The following is a 14,728-nucleotide window of genomic DNA, read 5'->3' on the forward strand; positions in this document are numbered from 1 at the left end:
GTAGATGGCCATTTTACCCACTCCTCTCCTGGAAATATTCCTTTTTTAAATTAACTTTTATTACAATACAGTTGCTTTTAAATTTTGTGTTAGTTTCTACTGTACAGAAAAATGAATCTGCCATACATATACATACATCCTCTCCCTTTGGATTTCTTTCCCACTCAGGTCATATCTTAATATGACTTCTCTTAAGCAGAAAACCTGTCACCTGGCATTAGCGTAGTTTATTTTTTATCACATCACTGTGAAATTTAAAGTGACTGCCTAACTGGCTGCTATCCTTTCCTGCTCTTTCTAGCTCCTGGTTATCTCATCTGTTAACAACAAACCTGGACTCTTATAATATTAGCCATATTTAATATTATATATAATATACATATATATTATATACATATATTTCTTACTATATATGAAGTAAAGTATTAGCATACTTAAAGTATTATTCAGACTTACAGGATCATGACACTGTCAGTGTTTCTTAATACCAAAGCTATGTCAAACTCTTAACTTGTATTTTGACTACATGCAGCCGCTACTCCTATTACAGTCTAATCTTCCAAACTTCTGTTTTTTATTTTTTTTTTGGTTTGGTGTATTTTTTAATTTAGAATATACCCATATTTGCATTATCTCCAGAACTCTTTCACACAAAGTAGGGGCACAGTAAACATGTGTTGAATGAAGAGGCTTTCCTTCTCTTTACACAAAGAATTCTCTGAGTTCCAAAATCTAAAGAACTTTTAAAAGGTATATCCTAATATACTGATGGACTTCAATATGTTATATTAAATTCCTGTGTTATAACAGGTATTCAAGCAAAGCAAATAGTCTTGTGAATTTATATAAGACCAAGAGTCTGTGAGTCGCTATTTTTTTGATGTTTAGTTCCTAAAGACCTAAGAACTTCCATATTGGGTCAGAATTGTGGTCTATCCAACAGAGTATTTTATATCTGGAAGTGGTACCCAGACATCAATTGTAAGAAGACACAGCAGTCCTCCCAGACATTAGAGGTGTGTTCCAGAACACCTTGCTTTTCTTCAATAACCTAGAATGAGTCCTTCATACTTGAAATTATGTTTTGGAATCATTTGTTTAAATACTATGAAATTGAAAGTGTTAGTTTCTCAGTTGTGTCTGATTCTTTGTGACTCCATAGAGTGTAGCCCACCAGGATCCTCTGTACATGGGATTTCCCAGGCAATAATACTGGAGTGGGTTGTCATTCCCTCCTCCAGGGACTCTTTCCAATCCAGGGATGGAACCTGGGTTTCCTGTACTGCAAGCAGACTTGTTACTGCTGAGCCATCAGGGAAGTCCCTTAAATACTATGCCAGAACTCTTGTGTATGCTATTTGATATATAAAGAGCATTTTACATACCATAAAGGTAAAGTATTCAATACTTAAGTATTACATCAGTAATACAGAACATCCATGTATAAGATTATTAATAGTTTGGTCATACATTTTTCTCCAAGTTGAACTCCTTTTAAGTTTAAGAGAGTTCCTAATTCTAACAAAGTCTGCTAACAGTCTGATCACATCCTTCATGATTTCAAAAACTTCAGTTCTATTGCTTTCCATCCTTCTCTCTCTAGACTGAAGAAATCTCATCTTTCTATTGTGTCCTCATAGAGAAATGACCCTGTACCATTCCACTTTTTAAAATTTTGAGTCATCTTACAGGCTCCAAACTGAAATGACAAAAAAGGAAGGTCTATGTAATTTAATCTCACAGAAGTCAAGAAAATTGAACCCCTGATATAATTTGGGAAAGACAGCTTTGAAAACCCTTTGACAATCACTGTACCTCAAGACTTACAGGAAATCAAGGTAGCCCTCACAGTTGCTTTCACCATCATCTTTCTGGTTCACCATCGGCATCAATGGCTGCATCAGAGGCACAATCTGCTACCAATACTTCTTCAGACACTATCGGCAGTTAGAGGAGCAGCAATGATTTCCTACACTATAGTGTACTACTGCACACTTATTCAATGTGTCCAAAGTCAGACACCTGCACAGATTCACTTGTCAAGATATGTTCTGGTGTAGACACTGAGGCTGAAGTAACATCAGAAGCTGAAACAGCGTCTGGGACTGTGCACTCCGCTAAAGACACTTCTTCGGTTCCACCTGAGTCCAGCACTTGCTCTGGAATGAGGACCCTCTCAGATACGTGTGCTTCTTCCATAATATCTGAGCAATGAACATGCTCTATAACAATTCTGGATAGCATCTTGGATTACAAACTGAGTCTGGCTCACTGGGAACAAAGTTAGACACAGTTATGTCCGAATCCACAACATCTGAAACAAAACGTCTCTTGTACTTCCCCAACAACTGGATCACTATCCATGTGTGTAGCATTAGCTCCTCATGGGACTATTGTGAGGCTCAAATGGGAATATATGAGAAGTGTTCTGAAAAACTATGGCATCAAAAAAACGAGCTTGGCTCTTGTGGGTGTAATTCAAGTCCATCTTCATCCATGGCCATTAATTCTCATCAGTCACAACTCCCGATGGGTGTGTGGGTGCCTGGTGATGGTGGCCTCCTATACTTCTTTTGCATGTCTTCTTCTGCTAGCAATTGAGTCTATTCTGCCCTTCCACCATCTTGAATTTACAGATGGCATTTGCAAAGACTAGCATCAGAGTCTATATTTTTTTAGCCCATCTGTATATAAAGGTGGCCAACATAAAATGGCAAACACCATGGCTACTAAGAGGAGGATCTTTATTTGACAACTAAGGATCATTTACTCTTAATATCATTCTCCAGAAAGAGAAAAGGCCAAGGAAATTCAATATTCTTCACAAGTCAATCTAATCATCGCTCCTTTTTACTGAATATGGACAGAACTCCATAGAGACTCCTGCAGAGACTCCACGTTAGATTTGGTCGCTAGCCAAGTTTATGACTCAAAGCAAACTGGAGAAGATCCTATGAAAGCAAATCATTGGATGAAACTCTCAGACTCAGGCTTTTGTGATGCTGTCTCCTCCTCCAGATGCGGGAAACAGGAACTCTCCTGCCCAGCACAGGGCTGCTCATCTGGTGAGGGAAAACTCCAAAACCTAGTCGAGGAAAGAAGAATGTGTTTATAAAGGAATCGTAGATGCCTTCTAATAAATCTGGATGTGCTTAACAGAATCCCCGAGGAATACAAAAAAGTCTGGATGTGTTTTCTCAAATAACTATTTAAAGCATATTAGAGTATTTTAATTGCACTGGGGAGTTTTCAAAGCATATCAGGACAAAACAGCGGAGTAGAGGCCCCAATATGCTAATGAATAGATAGCTAGACCCCTGAAATAAACCCACAACACTCCATTAATCAGGCAGTAATTGAATTGGCACAGCGCTTTTGTGCAAACTACATGATAATTGAAAAACCAAACCTGGCAGCCGTGAGGGTAATGTTGTCCACATTGGGGCATAACAGGGCAACCTCGTTCCTGTTGTAGGTAGGCGGCTAGCTCCCTTGTCAGGAGGTTTGCATGGTGAGAAAGCTGGCTGCTCTCTGAGTCCAGGGTAACTCTGTCTCCTGCTGCGATGGCCTTTTAGGTGCATGATACCCAGTGGCCAAAAGCATGACCTTATAGAAACACATGTAATGGCTGATATTCTTTCCTCTGTTACCTAAAGACATCTGCCAATTAATGTGATTATAAAATAATAGTCAGGAACAGATGTTTCATTTGCTAACTTTATATCTGACTGTTTGAAAGCTAGCTACCTGGGGATTTAACTGGCAAACACTACTTTGCTTACCAGAAAAGAAACAATGCATGTGTTTCCCCCCCAACACAGCTGATATGGTATAATTCTGAATATTAGTTGTCTGAGTAAGAGCTCAGTAAGAGGGAGACTGATTGCTTCTAAGTGAAGAGAAGAAAAATAGCATTTTAAGCCTTTTTACTGCAAACAAAACATTAAGGATATTGCTATACCAAAAAAAAAAGTTGCTGCAATAAAAGAGTTTTGCTTGTCATACTATGATGACAATGGGTGGAAACAAGATGTAGATAAAATGAAGATTGACATGAGTTCTTCATCTAGAACTTTAAAACAAATCATATTGAAAAACCTGAAGACTTTGTACGTTTGCCAGACCTTTAATTATATAGGTGAAGCCTAGACAGGCCTTCCCAGGTGATGCTAGTGGTAAAGGACCTCCTTGCCATTGCAGGAGACGTAAGAGATGCAGGTTCAATACCTGGGTCAGGAAGATCCCCTGGAGGAGAGCACAGCAAACCACTCCAGTATTCTTGCCTGGAGAATCCCTTGAACAGAGGAACCTGGTGGGCTACAGTCCATGGGGTTGCAAAGAGTTGGACATGACTGAAGCCACTTAGCATACACCCACAAAGTGTAAAGAACATGAAATCATGGGGAAGGAGTGAAATTTGGGGATCTAGAGAGATATTTTAAGAAATTTAGAATAAATATATAAAATAATAATTTAAATATTTCATTCTTATTACTCATTTTCTTCTCCATTGAAGGTGCATGCATTGTGAAATATACTTGAGATGGTTTTTCTTAGTCTTGGCTCTTAACCCGAGTCAGATCCTTCTTGCGGTGGTGGACCTTCACTGTCTGTGTCCCCAGACGTTCCCTCTAGGTGGAAGTTTCTTTTCCTGTTCATATTATTAAATATGAGCCTTTATTAAGGAAAGAACTTGGATTTGGGTACTGGTTATGCCCCTAGCTTTATTCATATTAGGCAAGTTACCTAACCACTCTGCTCACTTTTCTTTCCTGTCCAAAGAGGAATTTGTATAAGATTAGTGTTTCAGAACCTTTTAAAATTTATGCCCTTTTTATGAAAGTAAAACCCATGGTTTTACTTTAACATTTTCAAATTTATAAATTAATACATGTAGCAGGATTTAAAGAACTCCCAAATCAAGTTTATATAGAAAATGGCTTTATTTTCAAATCTCAACTCCTCCCAAGCTCCGGAGAAGTTGCAAAACTTACCTAAAAGCCATCCAGGGACAGGTGTTACTCTCTGCTGGTCAGGACATGACCTCGGGACTTTGACAGTGATGGGGTTTCCACGTGCCCAGACTGCCTTGCAGTCCTCACAACCTCTTACTTGGAAATTGAACTTGGTTGTCAGTAAAAGTATTTTCTTTTTCATTGTAAGATAATTGCTTTACAATGTTGTGTTGGTTTCTGCCATACAATGATGTGAATCAGTCATAACTATACATATATTGTATCCTCAGCTGCTTCATTCATGTCTGATTCTTTGTGACCCCATGGACTGCAGCTTGCCAGACTCCTCTGTTCATGGGACTTCCCAGGCAAGAATATTGGAGTGGGTTTCCATTTCCCCCTCCAGGAAGTCTTTCCGACCCAGGGATCGAACCCACATCTCCTGCATTGGCAAGCAGGTTCTTTACCACTGAGGGAAGCCCATAAGTATAGTAAACATATTAATATTTAAAATGCATCTCAATTTGCACTTAATGTAATTGAACACTAGCCAGTGTCCACCAATGATCACCAACTCAAAAGACTGCACCTATGCTACCTACTGTGTCTTTCTTTTGTAAAACAGAACAAACCCCAAATATCTGAGAGTTGCTTTTCTTATCTGGGGCTCTTCTGAAACTCAGAGGTACTCGCTTTCACTTTTTTATCTCAAGTGTTAGAGGATGAATTTTATTTTCTTGTCCAGCCACTGGCTCTTTTCATGCCGGCTGTTCCAGTTCTCTCTGCATTGGACTGCCTCAGAAGTTACACTTCCGTCTCTAGCCCTAGTACTTCTAAGCATTTCCAGAACTGAACTTACCCACTCCAGACTGGACTTTGACCTTGGTATGTTGACTCAGAATGAACAGGCTTGGATTCACTTTCAAAGCATTGACTCCTCCTCACTTAACTCCTTTGTTATCTCTTCATATCTTATGTCCAAGACATCCAGCTTTACTTCCAAATCATGACTCTTGTTTTCCCATGTCTCCTGTCACTTCTTGTCTACACTTCTGCAGTGGCCCCCAGGGTCTCTGCTTCCATTCCCAACTGTGTAATCAATGTACCAGAATGGGTTGATTGTTGTTGTTCAGTTGCTCAGTTGTTTCTGACTCTTCACGAACCCATGGACTGCAGCACACCAGACTTCCCTGTCCTTCACTGTCTCCCAGAATTTGCTCAATCTCATATCCATCGAGTTGGTGATGCCATCCAACCATCTCATCCTCTGTCGCTGCTTCTCTTCCTGCCCTCTGTCTTTCCCAGCATCAGGATCTTTTCCAATGAGATGGCTCTTTGCATCAGGTGGCCACAGTATTGGAACTTCCGTATCATTCCTTCCAAAGAATATTCAGGGTTAATTTCCTTTAGGATTGATTTAGACCTCCAGAATTGATAGTCCCTTTGCAAATGTAATCATACATCCCTCCTCCAGACCCATTTAAAAACCTATGAGCTGCTTCCCACTGTGGTTAGAATAAAATAATAAAGAATAAAGTCATTAAACCGAGGTCCAGTCCTGACTTACCCCCTTTCTCCCCACCTCTTTTTCCTTCTTCCCATCCTCCCCTGCTCAGTGAGTCACTTCCTCAGACACCACCACATCCTCTCGGCCAGCAGGGGCCAAGTGGCCTGTAGACCCAGTATTTTCCAACCCTTTTGCTTGGCGCCCTCTTCCCTGGACCATGTGTGTGGTTGATTTCTTTCATCCTTTCAGTTTAGCTCAAAGATATGTCCTCAAAGAGTCCTTTCCTGTCTTCACAAGCTCCCCCATACCATCCCAACCCAATTGTTCCTGTTGATTTCATACATATAGCTTATCAGGATCTCCACTTCTCTGGTTCATCTGTTTACATTTTTATGATCTGTCTCCCACTGCAAGAAAGTACCTTCTGGGAGAATAGGGACTTTGGCTGTCCTTTTTCCTGCCACACTCCCAACGCCTAGGACAATGCTCAATCTATACTCATGAAATGGATTAAAAAAAAAATGTTTCTACTGACAGCATATGCTTGCAGTCTGTGCAACTGTGGGGGAGAGACTAGCTCAGTGGTAGACACAAGCTAAGTCTGGGTCTTTTCCAAGTGTTTTCAGAAACAAAGAAATCAATAACCAACCCAAAGTTACCATTTCTTTTTCTAAAAAAGAAAGAAAGAAACGCAGTTTTTAACACAACTCCACATCAATCAAATTTGACTCCATGGAAACAGATAGAAGAAAGTCAATCTATTTTAAAGCAAGAATAAAATAAAAATAAAGAAACTTGTGGTTCAAGGACTGCCAAATTTTTCAATAAAGGGCCAGGAATGTAAGCAATATTTTAGGCTTGCAGGCTCGCTCTATGATCTCTTTTGTAACTACTCAACTCTGTTGTTACAGTGAAAGATGAGATGAAGATAAATGGGAGGGTGTGGTTGTGTACCATTAAGTCTTTATTTATTGACACTGAAATGTGAATTTCATGTAATTTTCAGATGTCATGAACCATTATTCACTTTTTAATTTTTTCCAGCGTTTTAAACTGTAAAAATGTACTTAGTTCACGCACAATATAAAAACCTGCAGTGGACCAGATCTGACCTGCAGGTCATTTTGTCACCCTCTCTTTTACAAATACTAAACTGTCCCTAAATCTTCTGACTTGCTAAGAATTGATGGTCACCTTCACTTAGAGTTTGTTAGAGTTTCTCACTCTGTGTGTAGAGTCTGGATCTTCTGAAGGCATTTGCATCTCTGACTTTGTTGCTAAGAATCCTCCTTGAGCGTCAAAGTCATGAATTGGTTTAGATACTACAAATGATTTTATTTCTCGATAATTTTCCTGTCTTAGTTTTTCCCATAGATGGGCTTTATTTTCTTAAGATTATTCTCATACATCAATATTAGCCTGCAAACACTCTACATCATCCTACCCTTGCTTATTGTACTCTGTACTTCTTTGTGTATTCCATTATTCCTTCCTCCCCAGTGAGACACTAGGGGTTGGAATGTGGAGAGAAAGAAAATAGAACATCACCCTTGTGATCTCAGTGAGAAGTTTCTCTCTCCTTATGACTGCTTGAAATGAATCACAGAATTTCAACTAAAACACACTTGCAATGGTAGGTTGCCTACTACAGTTTCTTTCTTTCTTTTTTTTTTTTAAATTTGTCAGTTATGTATTCTTATCTCTTTCTTTCTGAGAACAATTTCTCCCTAGTCCTCCTTTCCCTGGATAAATGTACCACCTACCTTTTATTGGCTGAATAATAGTAACCTTCTCCTATAGGCTCCCTCTTCTGGATCTTCCTCGCCATTCTTGTTCAAGGTTTTGAAATCCTTACAAATTTTCATCTCCATCCTGCCATCCTTCAAACCATGGCATTGTTTAACTCCTTCCCGTCATTTCTGACCTACTTAAAAAAATGCTATATGTCACGTTGTCCCCAGCTCTGCTAGTGACTCTCACTGCATAACCAAGCCCCTTAGAACCCACTGTCTTGAAACAACTGTCGTTTATTTTGTTCAGGGGCTTGTACTTTATGGGAATTTACAGGGACCTCTCATCTCTGTTCCATGTGACATCAGTGAGATAATTAGAGTGGTACCTGGAGGATCTTTTTAAAGAGCTTCCATAATGTCTGGAAGTAGGGGTTTGGGCTTCTTGGCTGACTTACAGCTTGATGTCTGGGTGCCAAGAACAGGCATCCAAGAGACAGGAGGTGGAGATACCAATTTCTTAAGCATGGCTCAACTTTATTATAATTTGTTTAATTTTTTAAAATTTTTATTGGAATATAGTTGCTTTACAATGTTGTGTTAGTCTCTACTATACAGCAGAGTTAATCAGCTCTACATAAACATATATCTCCTCTTTTTTGGATTTCCTTCCCATTCAGGTCACCACAGAGCGCTGAGCAGAGTTCCCTGTGCTCTACAGGAGATTCTCACTGGTCATCTGTTTTATGCACAGTAGTGTGTGTATGTGTCAATCCCAGTCTCTCAATTCATCCCACTTCCCTTTCCCCTTTGGTATCCATATATTTGTTCTCTACATCTGTGTCTCTATTTCTGCTTTGTAAAAGGATCATCTATAGCTATTTTTAAGATTCCACACATATGTATTAATATGCGATATTTGTCTTTCTTTTTTACTTACTTAACTCTGTGTGACAATCTCTAGTCCATCCACGTCTCTACAAATGATGCAGTTTAGAATGACAGAACTTTAATACAGATGCATTTTATTGGTCAACTGATTACAGAGCATAGACAGGTGCAAGGAAATCCAGATCCCAACCTTTGGTGGGAAGAGAGTCATGTTTTAAAACCTCTCCTAAAACTTCCTTTATTGATAATACAACCTCCAAGTTACAATTCCATTGCTTCCTTTAAATATTTCCTTGTGACCTTTCTTTGGTCCGCCTTTCTCTCTATAGTCTCATTTCCTTTCACACATGGGACTCTGTTTTTTCTTTATCCTCTTCCAGCCCTTGATTTGTTTATTTGTTAATTTCACTTTCTTTCCTTGTTTTTGTTTCTTAAATATAAGCCATCTGCTTGTGACAGTCTTCTATCTTATGCCCTTCTTTCTAGGTGTTCTTACTGAGTTCTGCAGCAGCAATTAATAACCAGACTCTGCTGCTGCTGCTAAGTCGCTTCAGTCGTGTCCGACTCTGTGCGACCCCATAGCCGGCAGCTCACCAGGCTCCGCCGTCCCTAGGATTCTCCAGGCAAGAATACCAGACTCTAATTATGCCTAATTTATGTTTTCAGTTCCACCCATTTTCTGTGCCCCAGAACTCCTTTGCTATGTCGTGTGGTACAAGTGTTATATTAAAGATGAAAATTCGGCAGAGCTACCGTCCAGCTCTGTTGAACTCTCTGCCTCTTGAATACCCCTCCGTCCTTAAATGACCCTGCCTTTGCTTACGCTGTGTTCCATACTCAGGATGCCCTTTTGCTGGCTGGGGTGAACTCCTGCTCATTCTCCAAAACCCAGTGTGCACTGTGAAACCTCCCTGATTCCCAGCAAATTGTGCCGAGTGGGTGCCCCAAAACAACGTGTTCTTTGAACGTGTGAGAGACGATCTCAGTTGCAATTCGAAGTGATTATAACCTTCAGCCCTATTCATAGATGCTCAACGCCTGCCCGTTTGTTGTTGGTGCAGCATAATTGAAGGGTTAAAATAAGCCTTTAACTGAAAAAATTGTGGATTGTTTTCAGAAAAATCCAGGAATGTACGAATTTAAGGGAGTCAGTTACTTTGGCTTTTCCATACTTGTGTGAAACTAAAAGTGGAGTTCTTATTTTTGTTTCATTTGGGTAGAGAGTGGGGGTGAGCTAACCTTCAAGATGTGGGACAAACTCGACTATTTGGATTGGGATCATGTGTCCTTGCATTTAGCAACCAGGATGACCAAAAAAGATTTACAGAGGCAAGTTTTCTGTCCCCTTATTTGACTTCAGCTAATTTTTGAGAAATACGGAATATGTCAAGTGGTCACTTTTCCACCTCAGACCATTTACAATCGAAAGTAAAGTTGATAAACATCCAGCGTTTGTTTTTTTTCCCCCCTTTTTAATCCCCTCATCAAAGGAGAGCATTCAAATTGTCCTGTGGGCAATTCCTATAAAGAGGTCTTAACCAAAAATGTTGGTCAATATTTTGAAAACTATCAGTATATAACTTAGGTCTTTAATGCCACATTCTGAATAACATTAATGACACAAAGGATGCTAGGCCAGCAAACCACTGGTCTGATCCCATAATGTCTCAGAGGAAACCACAGTCCTTTGATTCAAAAGACAAAGAAAGCTACACGGTGCTTTTTCAACAAGCAGTTTCATCCTATTAGGCATTTTGAACTTCCAGGCTTCTACAAAGAAACTCTATACTTACTTAGAGTTGGTCTATTTTTTAAGAACATTTTTAGTAACACATTGGGGAATATTGTTTTGAGCTATCTTGTTTCTTCTAATCATTGTCCCCCCTTCACTGGAGAATTTCCCATTACTCAGCAACATATGGATGAAACATTTCTTCAGTAATCATGTCTGAACAAAGTAATCGTTCTCTCATTAACCAATTATTCTTCAAAATCAAATGGAACAAGCATATTTGCTAAAACAATTTACTTTAATAAACCCTATGGAATCAGATCTCACATATCTCAGGTTCAAATGGTTTAATTCAAAGATCACAGTGTAGATAACAGAAGTGGTTAAAACTCGGTTGTTTGAAGAGGGAAAAGAAAAAAAATGAGAAGGTCTGTTTAAGTGCAAGAATTCTTAATTTATCCAGTTCCTGGAGATTTCTTTTTTCTTTTTTTCTTTTCTCCTGTTTCATCAAAAGTTTATGATTTGTTTTCACCTCTTCTACTTTTTAGAAAATGTTGGATAAACAGCCAGTGGTTGGGAAAAGTAAATTGTCTTAGAATTTCAGTGACCTCTTCAGTTCTGATTGAGAGCTAGAAGTACGGGAAAATGAAACAGCATGTTCAGGGTGTCACTGGGGTGGGGCAGGAGAAGTGTTAGTTGCTCAATCATGTCCAACACTCTGTGACCCCACCAGGCTCTTCTGTCCGTGAGATTCTCCAGACAAGAATACTGGCGTGGGTTGCCTTCTCCAGGCAGTCTTCTTGACCCAGGGATCGAACCTGAGTCTCCTCCATTGCAGACAGATTCTTTAGTGTCTGAGCCACCAGGGAAGCCCAAGAATACTACTGTGAGTAGCCATTGCCTTCAAAGGGGGTGCCCAATACATTTTTTTTTCCACTCCTTAATATGTTGCTTCTGTTTTATTCCATGGCATCTCCATGAATTTTTTATTTCATTGTATTCTCAATATGATTCACAATTCCTATTTTATTTCTCTTTGTGATGGACTTTATGGGAGTCTATTCTGGAGAATCTGCCCTGCAGTTTTCTGACCGCATCAGAATCCATACCAATAGAATCCTGGATTTCCTGCCATAATCCAAACATTTTCAGAAAAAGGCCTGACAACAAAATTTTTTAAGTTCCTGTTTTTGTTCCAGCTAATCAAAATAATATTTGACCCACTACCAAACAAAACATTAAAAGCTTATAAGTTCTTGTCCTTTCTCTTCAGTTAAAGGGGTATAGAAAAGTAAGTTAAAATTTTACTTTCTTTCTGTAGCTCAGTTTTCTTTTCTATAAAATGGGTTCTTCTGCTCTCCCTAGTTCTATGATTGTATCTGTATGTGTACTAAGTCACCTCAGTTATGTCCAACTCTTTGCAACCCCATGGACTGTAGCCTACCAGGCTCCTCAGCCCATGGGATTCTCCCGGCAAGAATACTGGAGTGGGTTGCCATGCCCTCCTCCAGGGGATTTTCCCAACCCAGAGATCGAACTCATGTCTCTTTTTCTCTCCTGCATTGATAGGAGAGTTCTTTACCACTAGTGGCACCTGGGAAGCTGTGCTAATGCCATTTTGCACATTTTCTAAAACAGCAATTAAGGGCAGATCCACCAATGTCAAAAGTAACTAACAAAATGCACAATCCCTTCCATTTAAACGTTACCTACTCACAAGTGGAAAAGACACACACAAACCACACAAGAGTGTCACCGTACAATCCTTTACCTAATTATTTAAATGATCTCATATCCCTAGGCTGGTTTATCCATTATCAACAGGGTGATGTTTTACTCTCATTAATCCTCAAAAAAAAAAAAAAGTTTCTTGTCCGTGCTGTTAAACATCACAATGTAATCTCACGTTTAAGTCATTAGCGGCTGTCACCACTGTACTCTGCACTGGGGAGATTTGAAATGACAGCTGTCAGTGTAGCAGGATGTAGTTTTTATAATAGTTTTATGATTCACCCTTTGAGATGAAGATTTGGACACCTGATCCTAGCCTGTGATTTTCTCCCTGTAATTTTCAGAATGGGTAAAACCAAATAACAGCCTCCAGGACTCGTAGGTCTTGTGCCAAGTGTCTCAGAAATTATATTGGTGGGAACTGAAAACCATATTTTTTTTTGTATATGCTGATCCCTTTCATTTGTTAGTCCTGGCTGATGATGGGAGAGGGGTGAAGCCAGCTTTCCTTTAGAGTCATGGCAAAGTCATTGTTTTCTTTCCATTGCACTTTCACATTTTTGTGGAGGTGTACACCAATGTGGGGTCACTTAATGTCAGCCATTTTCATGACACACATGTGGTCGCTAACAAATTCTATTCAACAGTGTGCTGAGTGCTCTCTTTAAAATCTAGAATATCTTTAAAAATATTTTGCTTTTCCACAATGACAATTTAAATGCAAGCAAGGTGAGATATAAACAAGGTTAAATTTTTTTATGTGGTTTAATGTTGACACCATTCAAGCCAACTTCTTGCATTCAACACAGTCAGAGGGAGAGTTACTTCCTCCCTTGACCTTTGATGTTTACCTAAGCTGTGGCTTTGATCAAACAGAGTAAAACGGGGTTCTGAGAAGTTTGTCCTTAATCCAGGTTCAAAGTAACTCCTTTCTCCACACCTGGCAGCTTTATTCTACACACTGCAAGGAGATCAAATCAGCCAATCCTAAAGGTAATCAACCCTGATTATTCATTTGAAGGATTGATGCTGAAGCTGAAGATCCAATATTTAGGCCACCTGATGCAAAAAGCCACTCATTGGAAAAGACCCTGATGTTGGGAAAAACTGAAGGCAAAAGGAGAAGCGGGCAGCAGAGGATGAGATAGTTGGATGGCATCACTGACTCAATGGACATGAATCTGAGCAAACTATGGGAGATAGTGAAGGACAGAGGAGCCTGGTATTCCTCAGTCCATGGGATTATAAGAGTTAGATATGACTTAGCAACTGAACAGCAGCATATTCTTCTCTGGTTTCCCTGAAAATATCAAACTAGTATCATCTTGGATAGTTGGCAATGATGAGGGAAGCTGAAAATGCGTTATTCTTGCCTCAGCAGCAAGATCAAAAATAGGAACATTTGTTATTTTGCAGAGACCTGATATTATAAACTTCATACACTCAGGGTTTCTCCCCCCCAACCCCCTCCTCTAAAAAATCCTGGCACCTGCTTTGTAAAACAAGAGCAGTTTTATATGAATGATTAGAATGTGTGTCAAGGAGTCTAGGGCAATGAATAGATACAATGAAGAACTACCACAGTCTCCATAGACTGGCTTAAAGTTAAATGAAATTTAACTGATGGAGCAGGTACACTAATATTCTCTAGGCAAAAGGGGGGAAAAAAAAGAATTAAACTATGTTTGTGTGTTTCTTGGAGGCTAACCAGACATCTTGAAGGCAAACTCCTCTGACTCCTTTCACGGAGCAGGAGGCATTCTAAGATGAACTCCTCTGGCTGCATATGGTATGGTGTTGGAAATGGGCCTGATGAAACAGAGATTAGTGGAGGAGACAGGAAGAGTGGGGAGCAGTGTGGACCAGCTTACTGGTGTTTGATAAAGGAGTGTGTCTTTACTTGTAAGAAACTGAAGGAGAAATAGAAACTTCCTCATAGGATTTTGAGGAAAAATTAGAGGAAAAGTAGTCTTTTTAGAAGTAGTGATAATAGATGCTACAATAGTCTGTGTATAGGGTTATGAAAATTAAAGAAATGGGGACTTCCAATAGTAAAACCTCAATGCCAACACTTCTGTAGCCTAGTTTCTTCAAAGGGAAAAATAAGAAATTCTGCAGGTAGCTAAAATGATCCCCAAATTGGATGGGCAGTTTATTGAAAGTCATGTTAAAATAGAGAATG

At 39.5% G+C, this 14,728-nt stretch overlaps 1 long non-coding RNA gene and 1 pseudogene across 1 annotated transcript; one reads left to right on the forward strand and one right to left on the reverse strand.

Moving 5' to 3' along the window:
- Positions 1-1,816: 1,816 nt before the first annotated feature.
- Positions 1,817-2,498, reverse strand: LOC145545629 (zinc finger X-chromosomal protein-like; annotated as a pseudogene).
- Positions 2,499-8,025: 5,527 nt separating this feature from the next.
- On the forward strand, positions 8,026-12,680 carry LOC145545975 (uncharacterized). The gene is made up of 3 exons (XR_014082386.1): positions 8,026-8,095; positions 9,570-9,706; positions 11,549-12,680. It is a non-coding gene; the product is annotated as an uncharacterized LOC145545975 (long non-coding RNA).
- Positions 12,681-14,728: the final 2,048 nt, after the last annotated feature.

This window comes from Giraffa tippelskirchi, chromosome 4 (genome assembly GCF_054371585.1).
Source record: "Giraffa tippelskirchi isolate mGirTip1 chromosome 4, T2T-mGirTip1v1.2.pri, whole genome shotgun sequence".
In the NCBI taxonomy this organism is placed as follows: domain Eukaryota; kingdom Metazoa; phylum Chordata; class Mammalia; order Artiodactyla; family Giraffidae; genus Giraffa; species Giraffa tippelskirchi.